General features: G+C 35.3%; 1 long non-coding RNA gene across 1 annotated transcript; it reads left to right on the top strand.

Annotated features, from left to right (window-relative positions):
- The first annotated feature begins 4,091 nt into the window (after positions 1 to 4,091).
- On the top strand, positions 4,092 to 10,821 carry LOC138705343 (uncharacterized). Its single transcript, XR_011333689.1, has 4 exons — positions 4,092 to 4,319; positions 5,470 to 5,634; positions 7,429 to 7,508; positions 9,821 to 10,821. It is a non-coding gene; the product is annotated as an uncharacterized lncRNA (long non-coding RNA).
- Positions 10,822 to 16,867: the final 6,046 nt, after the last annotated feature.

Below are 16,867 nucleotides of genomic sequence, written 5' to 3'. Positions count from 1 at the left end.
TCCATCAGCTGGCAGCGTGGTAGTCCATATTGGCAACATGGCACTGTAATTCCAAGCTCGGCCGTTTAACCAGTGAATAGGGATTATAAAGAATGGACACTTCGCGTCGGTACCTTTGATGTAGCCGGACCAGAGCCTTCTTTAGTTACAAGCCGGGGCATGGGTAGGTTTGGCAACGCAGAGTGGAGGCGGGAGATTTTAGAGTGATATTGTGTTTGCTCATTGCTTTCGTTATACGTAACGCGTATTTTTTCAATATTACTTCATGCACAAAGGTAAGATCAAAATTCAGAGTAGTGATGTAAATTATTACGGGTTCGAAAATAGTGTTTTATTGCAATCAATTAGCTATACTTCAGAATACGGCGTAAGTAGGTTACTTACATACAAAGGCTGCCACTTAAATAATTACAAAAAGAAACATGTTTTTATTGATAGTACGAAGGTAAATAAATAAATAAAAAAGATATTCCTTGCACCGAAAATAATAAAATCAATAATACAATAAAGACGTAAGTTCCTACGCAGTATTCTTAAGTTCCATTCAGTTAACAAATTTGTGGCTAGCAAATTGACAATGTTTTGCGACTTAATGGTGTTTCATCTGTGAAAGGTTTAGGATATATTTTAATATTATCTTCTGCGATTATCTATCGTGTTTTTCTACAAATATTTCAGATGCCTAGAAAGTGCTGTGTGCCTATGTGTCGTAGCAACTACACTTAGAATTAAAAAAAAATAAAAACATCAGTACTTGTTGTTTTATTGGTGGTACAAGGGAAAATAAATAAATACTTAAAGAAATGTTACTTGTACCAAAAATAAATAAAATAATGACATACTTTCGCAATACCCTATTCCAATCAATTAACCATTATGTGGCTAGTAAATTGACAATGTTTTGCCGCTTAATGTTGTTTCACCTCTGCCATGAAAGATGTAGGATATCATATGCATTTTAATTTCATGTGCTTATGTCGTGCTTTTCTATAAATATTTCAGATGTCCAGGAAGCCAGTTTTAGTTTGAACCTGGCCAGTCACCATAACAATACTGTTATCCTAAATTATTTGTTATAAACTTTTTAAAATATAATTTTAAATAAATATAACTACAGAAAACAAGCTAAGAATGTGAATTATGCAAATAGGCCTAAAATAAAATGTAAACAGAAGAAACTATTGACATTCCTATTATAATAAAAGTATGAGGATGTAAATATAGTTAAGCCAAGTAAAACAATCTTTGAAAAAATGAAAACACATCCCTTCAACATAATACGTAACTAAACGCAACGGTGAATGTAGAGTATCCAACGCCCACTGAACGAATATTTCACTTTTATCACTGCCAATGTTGTGCTATAATCGTATATGCAAGGTAAGCTATAACAAAAACCTAAACTAACCAAACCTAACCTGTCAAAGAAGCAACAAGTTATACTAAATATGTGTAAAATTGGCCTATGTCTCTATTGTGGGCGGGACATAAGTAACATTGACCAAACCAACAAAGTGATTATATGCATGTACAAATTATAGAGAGTTCTGACGTATAGCAGGCATTCCGAATCTTCAACAAAACTGCAACATTTATGGGATCACAAAACAGCTGTTTACAATTACTTTGAAAACCAGCGGCGTAACTTTATTGATATAGCAGGCGAGGCCCAACAATTTGACTAGAATTCTGATACACACAAATCACAAATAAGAATATAAAGATGTGGTTATACAATATTTAATAGAATAGTCAATTACTTTGTCATCCATAACCGTAAAAATTCCCAAAGACTGCAACCATTTTATTTTCATTTATTGTCTTGTTTTTTTTATCACCAACAGGCATTTAGTTTATAATACATCAACAATTAACGTTTGGTACGACCGCAAACATATTTCCATCGACACACACTTATATTGTAACATTAATTTACATTGGAAATCGGCATTAGCACAAACACGTGTACTGTACGGTCAGCCTCCGGGTGACAGATAATTACAGTGTTGCCGACGTATGGCCCCGGCTTGTAACTAAAGAAGACTCTGAGCCGGACTGATTTCAATGACCTTCAAGCCAGCTAAAGCGTAAGATTCTGCTTTCTCCCTACAGTTGGCGCTGACATCACACCAGCTAGCAGTCGACACAGCGGAAATATAACACATACAATTAATACATCTAGGTACATTATGTACTCAAATAAAATAAATTGGATCCATAAAATAATAAATCCTTCATTAACTGTAATGTCTAGACTCTAAGAGTTCCTTTATAATGAGAGTTGAGACGTTGTCCCCAACAACAATTAAAATATGTAATGATTTTGATAGCGCTGAAAGTGGAAAAACAAAACTCTTACGAGAAGTAAAACCATATACCTATATTATATTATTATACAAATATTAAACGAATTCGATACTTAATTTTATAATGTATTCTATTATTTCATAATATAATGTATTATATCTGAAATATAAAATATTATTATTACAACTAGTTTGTCACTGAGAAATAAGGAAAAGCTGTTAACTTGAATTTATTTGAAGCAAAGCGTTACTGGATTATGCAATAAGGTAGACGATGTTTGGATCTTGTGTCTCAACTCTATTCTCAATTATTATCTTAGCGTATGCTCGATTACACTACCTCTAGCGCTTGAAAGTGGAACTAACCGCTGGCGCACAGAGAAACAAAACACAGGAAAATTTGCACAGTGTCCATTCTTTATAATCCCTATTCGCTGGTTTAACTGTCATGTCCCATCTTTAAAAAAAAACAAGTATAGAGAAGAAAATATACTTCAGCCATAATGAATTCTATTCCAAACTACAAGGTTAAAATAAATTTAATATATATTGTTAAGTAATTCAATTTTTAATATAGATTATAGTATAATTTTCTGTATTGACATCTTTCAATGTTAAATTATGTTAGCACTTTCAATCTTTCATATGCTAAACTTAAAAGTTTAAGCTTTTATATCATTTTCTACTGAATCTGGTGACTGAACTGCAAAAACGTTTAGGCCTACCACAAAATAAATTCTAAAAATAAAAAATAAATAAATAAAAAGTGTGAGCTCTTGCATCTGAAAAATATTGTAAGAGTTTTGGAACTTCGTTAAAATTTCACATCGCAATAGGTTAAAAACTGGTATGGTAAATGCCATCCTAATAATGGCAGATAAATGACATGGGAAGTGCTGTGATTATGAATTTTCCACTCCAATTCTAGATCAAAATCGGCATTAACTTATTACAGAACAGTTCTACAAGTTCCAGCAGTTTCACCAACATGGACACAGATGATATTATCTTGTATGGGGAAGGTGATTCATGTGTAAATTTATTTCTGTAGTGCTCGGGAAAAGTGACACAAGTCAGTTTCCACAAATCTTTCTTGATAATTTATTGACAACTTACGGAACATCTGCTCGCTTGGAAAAAAAAATACATAAGTATTCCTCCCATTACAATAATTCATACAGAAAAAAATCAAATCGACATAATGGCTCATTCACAATGAAAATTAAACATAACGTAAGCGTTAAGTTAAGAATATAAACGTTACAGTAAAATCAAGAAGTCATACCATCATTCACGATGGAAACATAAACATAACCGCAAACATACTTGGTAACCATGGAAACATAACAACGACGCCATTTCCTCATATTCTGTCGTATACTTCAGCACTCCACGATTGTGTTCTGTTTGCAAATCACGTAAGCATAAGCATGAAAGTTTGGAGTTTGCAAACTTTCATGTTAAAGTCTTACGGTAATGTTCATGTCAATGCTTATGTGAATCATTGTGAATGATCCCATTTGGTAGCCGCCTGGGCGCAAACTTCTGTGTTTATGTTATACGGTTATGTTTAATTTTCATTGTGAATGGGCCTTAAACCAGTGTAAGTTGTCAATAAATTAACAAAAAAGGTTTGTGGAAACTGTCTTATGTCACTTTTCCCAAGCACTGTAGATTTTAAACTGTAGCTTTTTTTTTGACAAATCTGGCGGTATTTTAGTAGCAACTAGCGGAAAACATTTTTGGAGTTGGCAACACTGATTCAAGTCTAATCTGAACTGATCTGAACATGTACATAGTCCACAAGCGATCAAGCAATCGTAAATAGATTTTGTAGAAGCAATGATCTTATCAAAGCGTATAAATTCGAAATATTGAACTCATACAAGATATTATGGTGAAATACTACTGTTGTATAGTGGACAGACAATAAATCCCATATTAAAGCTGCAGTGCAGATCTAAGATTATGGAATGCAATAAATAAAATGAAATATTAAACCATGAGGATGAGGTACTTCTTCACTTTATAATTTTGCTTGGCTTTGCTTTTATAATAATATATTAAGCAAACGTAAACAAAAACCGTTGTTGTTTTAAATTCGAGGAAAAATGCATCTCTCACGTAGGCTGTTAATAGCACATAATATCCGTAGTGTGTAACCTTTATTGAAGTGGCTTCAGAATTAGGCCTACAGTGATAAAGAAGAACGGCCCTACAGGCACGAAGTCTTTGAAGACGAGTTGGCTAGTAGATATTCATTTGTGTCAGCATGCGTTCAACATCATACATGGAATATCTGAAGGCGAAATAATAGCTCCTAATAATACAACTGCTTCATTAGTTACTGCCCCACGACTGATAATTTTTATGGTAATTCATTAATAATGTCTTCCCCATAATCTGAAAGAACGGTGTAGCGACCGGTTCCCGTCACCCACTTGCTATAGTACCTATGTGAATTCAACACTTCGTAAATAGCTTAGCTACACCAATCTTTCAGATTTTCCCATGCCTTTTAATAAAATGAATTGTGTTTATTTTATGTTTCTATAGTTGTAGCGAGGTCTATATTAATGTTTTTAGAAGTGACCACCTAGTTCATCATTATTACCATCACTCTTCTGGATCGATTCCCTGTGATTCTAATAAATGACGTAAAATTAAATTATAGCCTATGTATGTTGATATAAAAGTGTAATGAAAATAGAAAGTGATAGAAGCTGAGAAGAAAAGGAGAAAAGGAAGAGAGAAAGGAGAAGAGTTTTATTCCCCACCCCCTTTAGTTCCACAACCCTGTAAAACACGGGGTTAATGTATAAATGGCATATGTGAAAAACTGGCGGCTCTGGTACTGTGCACTTGTTCCCTTCTTTTAATTTTTGTTTCTAGAAAATAAAAATCTATGAGCAATCTCAGATTATGGTAATTGTACAGATTCACTCCACCATCGGTTTCCGAATTTTTTTTCTAAAAATCTCCAATTTTTACCCCTTTCTTGAAAAGAAAGCGACATGACCTAACCTAACCAGACCTAAATTTCGACTTAGGCATCAATGTGGAAACATGACTACTTTATATTTGAAAACTTTGCAAATAATGTATCACAAATAAAATTTTATTTTATACATTTTATTCTCTTTTATTTTTTGTACATTTATAGCTTTGGTCTCGTTTGTCGGATGTAATGAGACATTTCTTATCAACTACTATGGACGAAATTAAGACTGAACCCAGTTCTGATGGTGAATCTTCTTTCGGATATTCATTCTGCAGTCAGGAGTTCAGGCGACCGATAGAATTTGCTGAAGTCAAGAGCGAAGCCTTGGTGAGTGCTTTATTATTTTATTTGCTTCTGATTAGCCCTTTAAGAGTAAATCTCTAAGTATTGGTTCTGGTTTTTCCACCAAAAAAAAAAAAAAAAACACTCCAAAAATCCCCTTCGAAAAAATGAACGGAAAGCGTTAAAATTTCGGAAAAGTTCAAGAGAAAAAAATCTGAAAACTCCCAATTTTCGCAAGTAAATTCAAAGTACAAAAATTCACAAAAACAAAAAACTTTGTATATAGACAACTTCAGAAGTGCATTTCAATTAATATAGTCTAACCTAACCTAAATCAACGACTAAACAGTTCATTAACTAACTGTGATCACTTAAGTTACATTAATGAAGACGTGGGCACATTTCTTCCTCTTCCATGACAAAGTAACCACAGTTTGAGGAGCAAAACCAAGTTCTTTCTTAAGATACTCGAGACGTGGAGGATCACGTGTCAACCAAAGTAACAAACAAACAGATTGTTTGAACAGTTAAATAAACATGAGCAAAAAAAAAAAAAAAGTTTTTATGAACCAAAACACAAAAATTACACCGCACCTTTCATCCTCACAACTAATGTCAAAATGAAAATTACCGATATCGAATTACTGTGACGTCATCAAATATCAACCTATACACGTCACCCTCGCAACATGACCTTGCACGAAATTATTAATAAAAACCTAAACTAACCAAACCTAATCTTCGTATATGCAAGATTGTAACCAGACAACGAAGGAAACTGCTCGATTTGATCTGGAATTTACTCACGAAAATAAATTCACGCCGACACTCCATTACAGCTCAGTGCATGCGTCACTTCGAAATGGTTTCTGTCTTCTTATATACATCAAATATAAAATGGCTGAACATCACTTCCAGTCGGCCGATATCTATAAGTACGTAAACGTAATAGAATCAAAACTACAATTGCTTTCCGCTCACTTTTTCGAATTGTTTTCACATTAGGAATAATAATCAAAAGGTTTTAAAACATTAATTTCATAAAAAAACCAAAACCAGTTCTTATAGAAAATTACCTCTTCAAGCACAGACACTCGTTGTTTATCAGTGATATGTTGAAATACATGTAATACTGAAAATGCTATAGTCTACAGACAGTTCATAATTTAAAACATCCATGTAGAATACTAATGTAGTTACATATGAGAAGAGAACCAGAAAGGTAATGGTAGAGAAAACTGAAATATTAAAACAAAACTTATTTTGTAGTCGTTTATTTGCCATATGTATTACACAAAACTGAAGAGAAACTATCGCAACTATCAATGTTGCTGGCAAAATATCTGTATTACATAAATGCATGGCTTTATAGGAAATAAGTTATTTATTTTTGTAAATTACTGTGTACCTATGTTATTATATTTTATTGGATTATTTTAATAATATCTCATTTTTGTTCCTAAAGTTACTTTCATATGATTTTGCTGTTGTTTGAAACTAGTATCATCTGTACACATTATATTGTATTACATAGTGCTTTTACTCAAAATATCTTAAGATACTGAAATTACCGTATATCCCTGGGGTATTACAACAATTATGTAAAAGAAAAGGACCATTTAAAGAAAGTGTAAGGCTTTAACTGAATGGCACTAGAACCTGAGAAGATTGATGTTAATAGCTCGTACTGAGAACAGAACAGACATTCCAAGTATAAAATTACGGAACTGTTAGACAAATGCAAATGATATATAGTACAGCTGAAACTCATGTGTAAAGCTGGAAAGCACATATAAGTACCCTTCATTGTCTGCGGAATTATAACCTCTCCTATTCCAGGATGACGATGGGGAATGGGAACTTCCTTTTGTCAAACAGGAGTCGAACAACCAGACTCAGGCTGGAAAACTTGCAGTACGGTAAGTGATTTCAAGTGATAATTACGTCACTTATTATAACTCAGTTGTATCAATTGACTAATATATTCTTGCATTGAAAACATTCAGATGATATACATAGTATTTCACCTGTTCAGTGTAAAACAGTTTTTGTTTAGTCAATTGTCCGAAGACAGAATTGAACGTCGTGACATCAATAAAATATCACTCATGAGGCAATTAAGCCAGGAGATAATGGGTTAGGATGGCCAGATCCTTCCTCCTCCATTGCATACATTTCTGAATAGTTACATATTACACTAATCATGCTTCAGATGTAAAAAAAAAATTGTTCTTCCTCTGACACATATCAAGTGAGATGTATTGCATGATAATGGATGTACATTTCGGCCACAACCTCAATCGGAGGTAAATAGAATAATATTTAATACAATTAACAGCCATTTTATGTCAAAAGTTTCATTAATTTCCCTCAAATGTAGATTTTATATTACATTACATTATATTATATTACAGTGAAACCTGTTCAAGACGGAAGTGACATGGTTCCAATTTTTTTTCCGTTGTGGACAGGTTTCCGTGTTATTCAGGTGTGAAGTTAAAATGGATTATTTTATCATTTGTATGAATGAAAAACAAAATGGCACGCCGCAAATTGTAGGAATTACAAAATATCCCGTTTAACACTACTGACATTAAATCAGCTTCCTGTCACTTATTTAATTGGTGAATGATCTTGATGAAAATCTCATTTCGTGTATAAGTTGTATCGCAACTCACTCATTAAACACTATAAAGTTTATTAATTACACTAAATTTAGTATCTAACACTATAATATAATACTGTACTGTATATCACAGCACATTATTTAATTGGACTAGGAGCCTAGAAGCCTTGAATTCTGGATTATTTACTTTCTTTGCCAGTTCAAGAGTATTCTTTGCAGAATAGGTCCAGAAATTTGCATGATCTTTGAAAGGGCAAGAACAATCCACTCCCACAACAGTTCATTTATTTCTATGTAACCAGTTGTTTTCTGTTTCCTTTTATGTCACCATTATTGACCGCAAGCCACTCATTCATGATACGGCCTTTATTTTTGAAAGTGTTAAGTTACACCTGAGTTTTTCATTAATAAATTTCAACATTATTTTCCATACTCTTCGTTTCTCATTTTTCTCGATAACTGTCAATTAATGATAGTGCAACATTTTTACGTAATTTTTTTTTATCACGAAATCACTAATACACTTGCATTCTACCCAGCTAAGACAGTATACAGGAGTAAAGCATTCAACATCTTTGAAGGGACTCGTCTGCCTAGTCAATAGGGTAATAAAATTTATGACCACCAGGCCAACACACCCTCACACCCTCAAAAACTTTACAAAGAAAACTTGTTTTTATCTTAGTGACCTACTAATATTTCGTACATTCCTTGAAAGCACATACTGTTGCAAAATATAGTTTACATTAAAGTAGTGTGTCCAAAATATTATTTCCGTTTTGAACAGTAGCAGACAGTTTCCGTTTCCGCGTTGGACAGTTTCCGTTTTATTCAGGAAAAATTACACATAATACATATAAATTTCGCCGGGACCAATAAATTGTTCCGAAATAGACAGGATTCCGGATTATTCAGGTTCCGATTTGAACAGGTTTCACTGTATATTATATTATATTATATTATATTATATTATATTATATTATATTATATTATATTATATTGCGTTGAATTGTATTATTTTATTTTTGTTTATAGTTATTGTTAATATTGTGTTCTGTTGTGCCATGTTATAATCCGTAGCTTTGAGATCATGACACTGGTGAATTCTTGACATTTATTCCCAAATCACAATGTACAGTACAATTGATTTTCAAGTACACATTGGTCTACACATGCTAGAATATTTACCAGATAAGATTATATCACAGTCTAGTATATACAGTCGCGAAGCTCAATACGTAGTAAATATGCAAACATTAGGTAGTTGCTCACCACTAGGATCGCTAATATCGCCTCATTACAGGCAATGCAAAATAGTACCGGCACAGTCTATTGTTTCTAGCACCCTCAAAACTTAAGCTTCGTGACTGTATATAGTAGACTGTGATTATATTTCATACCATCTCAACTATTTATGTACATTTTACAATTCGACACTATAATTAAGTGGTGCCATGTTGGTATCACTTGTGAGGTTCAGACCTGTCTTCATATAGTTGACTAAACTACAATCGTAGGTGCATTATTCTGTATTAATTTTAAAATAGAAATATGTATTCATGCATTCAATTCTAATAAAACTCACAATAGCATTCTCTGTTTCAGCACTGAGGAGAAAGCTGTTCTTGCCCAAAACACAGTAGAATCATTTTGCTGTGAAATCTGTTGTCAAGAATTGTCAAGCGACATTGATCTCGTGAAGCATCGATCAACACACTATCCTGATAAGCCATTCGTTTGTGAAATATGTGGGAAAGGATTTTCTTTGAAAAGACATTTGCGTTGTCACAAACATATCCATACTGGAGAGAAGCCTTATAAATGCAAAATCTGTGGCAGAGGATTTTCGTGGAGTGCGAATTTACTTGCTCACGGACGTACGCACAGCGGCGAGAAGCCTTTTAATTGTGAATATTGCGGCAGGGGATTTACCGAAAGCGGCCATCATCGTCGATCTCATACGGGAGAAAAGCCTTTTAAGTGTAAAATATGTGGAAAAGAATTTACATGGAGTGCAAATCTAGTTACTCATGGCCGTACTCATAGTGGTGAAAAACCGTTTAAATGTGAGACATGTGGTAAAGGTTTCGTACAAAGTGCACATTTAATTGGTCATATGCGAACGCATACTGGTGAGAAACCTTTTAAATGCGAAATGTGTGGAACCGAGTTTTCACAAAGCTCTCATCTCCTGGATCATGTGCGAAGACATACCGGAGAAAAGCCTTTTAATTGTGAACGTTGCGGCAAGAAATTTACCCGGCGTGGAAGTCTCATTAAACATATAGCCACACATGATTAGCCCATAAACAATTGCAATAATAATGGAGGGAATACGCTTCTTTAAACCGCTTGAATGTGATGAAGTCTGCGACAATTTTAAATCTTAATTGAAGTTTTTAATAAAGTATTTGTAAATCCTATTATGTCATCTACGACTTGAGTTTGAAATTTAATGATATTTTGAGTAATATACGGAAAGGATGTACCTACATACAATAATTATATTATAGACATCTTATAACTTATAAATTTAAATTTACAACATATGTGTCCATGAGACTATCTTCTTTTACACATTTCCTTGGATTTAATGGTATGTATAGTGGAAACCACTTAGATAATAATAATAATAATAATAATAATAATAATAATTCATTTTAGCTGGCAGAGTTAAGGCCGTAAGGCCTCCTATTCCACTCAACCAGCAAAAAGTGTATATACATATGCATGAACTTACAAAGAATTCAACAATTTGAAAATGTTATGTTTTATTTAACGACGCTATCAACTGCAGAGGTTATATCAGCGTCGCCGGATATGCCGGAATTTTGTCCCGCAGGAGTTCTTTTACATGCCAGTAAATCTACTGACATGAGCCTGTCGCATTTAAGCACACTTAAATGCCATCGACCTGGCCCGGGATCGAACCCGCACCCTTGGGCATAGAAGGCCAGCGCTATACCAACTCGCCAACTAGGTCGACTCAACAATTTGATTTAGATGAGAGTTACATGTATACAAGAGTTATTTAGGAATTAAACAACAAAATACTATGAACTATTAATTAAACACTGAAATAAACTGTGTAGCAGAATTAAACTAAAATACGCAGAATGTTAATATATTTCAAATAATATTAGATAATTGAAAGAGATTATTATGAGACAGTTTTGAAAATACAGCACAATCAGGATGATGTCTAAAGAAAAAAGTAACAATGTAGTCAGTGATAGTTTAAATCAGTATGATTGGAGTGAAATGCTAATAAGGTTATCTTTTAAGCTGTTCTTAAAGGTGTTTGTTGTCTTGCAGCCCCTAATACTTTGTGACAAGGAATTCCATTGACGCGCGGTGGATATTGTAAAAGATGATGAACAACAAGATGTTCTATGAAGAGGTATACTTAGCGTGCCACAGATATGTGATCTGGTATTTATGTTGTGGTTACAGTATAGATAAGAGAAACGAGACGAAAAGTAATTTGGTGTTAAGGTGTGCAGAATTCGAAAGGGTAAAAACAAAGAGTGTAAAGTTCTGCGTTCTTTAAGTCGGAGCCACGAGAGACTTGCGAAGGACGGTGATATGTGATCATATCTTCGGATGTTGCACACGTATCTGACGCACATATTCTGAGCTCGCTGTAACTTGACTGACAGTTCAGAACTTAGGTCACTTAACAAAACGTCACAATAATCGAAGTGTGGCATTACTAGGGTATGTACTAGGGTAAGTTTTAGTTGCTGGGGCAAGAAGTTTCTCAAGCGACTCAAACAGTGAATGGAGGAACAGATTTTTTTATAGTTTCTTTAACTTGAAAATTCCAACTTAGATTATTATCAAAAAAGAAGCCAAGATGTTTTACGACAGATGAATAAGGAATTAGCGTGTTGTTAAGATATGGGAGTCTTTTTCACTAAAAAAAAGCTATATTGACTTAAATACACACTACAATAAAAATTCTGTAGTCATATTTGTGCAAAGATTATGGCGACAAGTCCATCTGGGTAACGCAGTCGATATAACGCTAGCTTTCTGTGCTCAAGATTGCGGATTAGATCCCGGCCCACATCGATTGCATTTGAGTGTGCTTTAAATGCGACAGGCTCATCTCAGTAGATTTACTGACATGTAAAAGAACTCCGGCACACTGGCGACGCTGATATAACCTCGGCAGTGCGAGCGTTGTTAAACTATAATTAAAAAAAATACGGCGACAATATCCTTAAACACAGGTACTTCTCTCACTGTCCTATCTATTGTTAACAACGGACGATCATGTCGACTAACATGGTAATCATTTCATTTACAAGAGCACGAAAAAGTACCACGGACTGTCCAGACCATTTAAGTTCTTCATCAAAGCTGTTCTTTGTCGATTATTTAATGACGCTCCAACTTCGAAGTTAACTGGTGTTGGTTGAATTTTTTAAAGATAAAGTTGTTCCCATACAAGCCATGAGGCACTTGGGGGCATGGAGATAGAGATTCATGCATTCTTAGACCTCGGCACTAGAATGAAATGATATGGTCGACACCACACTCTGTCCGCCTTCTACCCCAGGAAAAAGAGCGGTACTCAGTTTGATTGGAGGCTGAGTGAATTTCTGGGCCTTCTAGAAGTTTGGTCACGAGAAAATCCCGTCACAATCCAGGCTAAAACCCCGGACTTACCAGTCCGTAGCCAGGTTCTTTACGCACTGAGCAACCCAGCCGCCGAAATTGTTGATAGCAAGATGACATTTGGCGAGATAAGACATAAGGATTCGTCTTGAGCTTGTCTCTCATTCGCCTTTCAGTTGGGGAAAACCTCGGGGAAATAAAAAGAAACCATGCATTGAGTCCAGTAGGAATTCAAACCCACTTCCGACAGCAGCTTCAGATCGCGAGACTAGCATGTTTCCCCTGTGCTAAATCAGTGGTCAGATGCTCTTCCCGCAGAGTTCTCTTTGGGAGTAATCCTGCCTTTCTTAAGTAATGTAATCTCATATTTCTCTTAATATTCCTTATGAGGAAAACAGTCTTGATGGTTGTGTCCAAGTGAATTTAGAGATATTTTATGCTGAAAGAAATCATTCCCAATCTTGAGATCATATTGTAAACACATCATCTATGAAAGCAGTGGCGTACGCAGAATTTTGCCAAGGGGTTCATTATTAAAATTGTTTACAATTTACATTATCGCTATTATAAGTTTTGTTTATTATTATTATTATTATTATTATTCCTCTGAGAGAGGAACATAGGTTAAGGGTGTTTGAGAATAAGGTCCTTAGGAAAATATTTGGTGCTAAGCGGGATGAAGTTACAGGAGAATGGAGAAAGTTACACAATGCAGAACTGCACGCATTGTATTCTTCACCTGACATAATTAGGAACATTGAATCCAGACGTTTGAGATGGGCAGGGCATGTAGCACGTATGGGCGAATCCAGAAATGCATATATAGTGTTAGTTGGGAGACCGGAGGGAAAAAGACCTTTAGGGAGGCCGAGACGTAGATGGGAGGATAATATTAAAATGGATTTGAGGGAGGTGGGATATGATAGAGACTGGATTCATTTTGCACAAGATAGGGACCGATGGCGGGCTTATATGAGGGCGGCAATGAACCTTCGGGTTCCTTAAAAGCCATTTGTAAGGAAGTATTATTATTATCATCATCATCATCAGCTGAGTTTTCACAGGGGGATATGAATCTAGTTCCAGAAATAACGTTCGCGACAACATCCTTACGCTACAGTTGCGAAGAAACAGAATACATTTTTTTTTTTTTTTTTTTTTTTTACTTTCGCAGTCCCAAACTGCATAATTATATGAGAAATATTGAAAATATGTAACGTATTGCAGAAATACGATTGGTGCAAGGATTCATAGAGGAGACAATGACCGACTAGCGTGGGTAGAAAGTGGCGGGCTTGTGAATTTAGCTTGGTAGGGGTTGACTGCGAGGGTGGCATAAGTGTTAACGCGCGCTGGTAGAGCTTCATTGTGTCCGTGTCCAGCTTCGTGTACAGACGGAACCACGTGTCGTGATGAGCCGTACCGAAGCAAGGAGATAGAAAGAGAAGAATATAGAGTGGCCATGTTGTCCTGTACAGCGCTCTTGCGGTGCCACCGCGAAACACGGCAGATCTGAACTAAGCGCCCACCTTTGTAAAAATTCGTCTGCTTACAATGGTGTATAACGGAGGTAAGAACTACAAAAAATAAAAACAAAGAAAAAACATGCCTGTTGTGTGTGCTGCATATAACTGCAATGTCAAAAGGCAAAAGACAACTGATATATCATATTTTATGTAAAGTTTATGAAGTTAAATCCATAGTTTTGTTAATTAGCAACATTTTTTTTCATGCATAAATGTGTAATAACTCCCGGCATAAACAAAATAAATAGTTCACTGGTAATGTACTTAAACTAAATACGGATAAAACCACCAGGGGCGGCTTTCGAAGGGGAGCTGCGGAGCTGCAGCAACCCCAGACATTTGTGGCTCTTGTCTCGTTTTATGTTGTTAAAATACATTTATTATACAGTCTCTATTTAGCGGCTCGAATTTTTTTTAAAATTTCGCTTTCATTCACATGCACTCAATCGTTAGTAAAGTCACTTCCTCCCCTGGTGGTGCCTGAGCGAAACGAGAGACAAGGACGGATTGGTGAAGCCACTTCCCCCCCCTGGAGCTGCCAGTCTCGTCTCGGATGATTTGGGCGTTAGTTTTACCCCTCCCCCTGCTGCCCCTCGCCAAGAATCCAGACGCTGCAAAATTTGCAGCAGTTTGTCAGTAGCGCGCAGTTTTAAATACATTTTCTTAATGTTGTGAGTATAACAAGTGCAACATTGTTTAATCCTGTACAATATTTACAGTCTATTCAGTTAAGACTGACAGCCTACCAGGTCTGGGGGTACGCATACCATAAATTGAACATCACTGAGATATAAGAATGTTTGAGCGTTTTATAATGTAAAACCGACATTATGAAGAACATAGAAGTGTGAATTAGAGTTCATGCTGGTCATTTAGAACACCATGTGTAAAAATAAATATAGATTTCTTTAACAAAAAGGAACTAAGCTTATACTTACTTACTTACAAATGGCTTTTAAGGAACCCGAAGGTTCATTGCCGCCCTCACATAAGCCCGCCATCAGTCCCTATCCTGTGCAAGATTAATCCAGTCTCTATCATCATATCCCACCTCCCTCAAATCCATTTTAATATTGTCCTCCCATCTACGTCTCGGCCTCCGTAAAGGTCTTTTTCCCTCCGGCCTCCCAACTAACACTCTATATGCATTTCTGGATTCGCCCATACGTGCTACATGTCCTGCCCATCGCAAACGTCTAGATTTAATGTCCCTAATTATGTCAGGTGAAGAATACAATGCGTGCAGCTCTGTGTTGTGTAACTTTCTCCATTCTCCTGTAACTTCATCCCTCTTAGTCCCAAGTATTTTCCTAAGCACCTTATTCTCAAACACCCTTAACCTATGTTCCTCTCTCAGAGTGAGAGTCCAAGTTTCACAACCATACAGAACAACCGGTAATATAACTGTTTTATAAATTCTAACTCTCAGATTTTTGACAGCAGACTAGATGATAAAAGCTTCTCAACCGAATAATAACACGCATTTCCCATATTTATTCTGCGTTTAATTTCCTCCCGAGTGTCATTAATATTTGTTACTGTTGCTCCAAGATATTTGAATTTTTCCACCCCTTCGAAGGATAAATTTCCAATTTTTATATTTCCATTTCGTACTATATTCTGGTCACGAGACATAATCATATACTTTGTCTTTTCGGGATTTACTTCCAAACCGATCGCTTTACTTGCTTCAAGTAAAATTTCTGTGTTTTCCCTAATCGTTTGTGGATTTTCTCCTAACATATTCACGTCATCCGAACTTATAACTAAAAAAAAGTAGTGAAATAAACTAGACCTATATTTTTATATGAAATATTTGCTTGTTTTAAGTTCTTTATTAGTCCACACCTGTGGAGTAACGGTTAGCGCGTCTGGCCGCGAAACCAGATGGGCCGGGTTCGATTCCCGATCAGGACAAGTTACCTGGTTGAGGTTTTTCCGGGGTTTTCCCTCAACCCAATGCTGGGTAACTATCGGTGTTGGACCGGGACTCATTTCACCGGCATTATCACCTTCATCTCATTCGGACGCTTAATAACCTAAGATGTTGATAAAGCATCGTAAAATAATCTACAAAAAAGAGTTGTATATTCATTCCATATTTTTTTTACGATTAGGCTTCGTATTTTTGTCACACTGAATTTATCTAGAAATATAGCCTTGTACAGAGGGAATACAAATGTCTGACGCTCACTGCATAATTGACGGTATAGTAGGCCTACGGTGAATGTACATAAATAAGGGACAACACTGCAACTTAATTTTAATGGTTTGCACAATCGAAACGTTTTGAACAAATATGTTTGCCACACCATTGGTTATACAATTGTATTTCAAAATTAATAATCTGATAATAGATATACAACAGAAGTTTTATACATAATACATACAAACAATAATTTACACCTATTTATTGAAATAACTACTATTACAATGACAAAAGATATACAATCTGATCCGTTTGGATATTGGTAATATTAATTTATTATAAAGCTATTATGAT

Source organism: Periplaneta americana, chromosome 1 (assembly GCF_040183065.1).
Source record: "Periplaneta americana isolate PAMFEO1 chromosome 1, P.americana_PAMFEO1_priV1, whole genome shotgun sequence".
Taxonomy (NCBI): domain Eukaryota; kingdom Metazoa; phylum Arthropoda; class Insecta; order Blattodea; family Blattidae; genus Periplaneta; species Periplaneta americana.
Note: the sequence above shows the minus strand (reverse complement) of the source record. Positions and strands in the feature narration are given on the sequence as shown.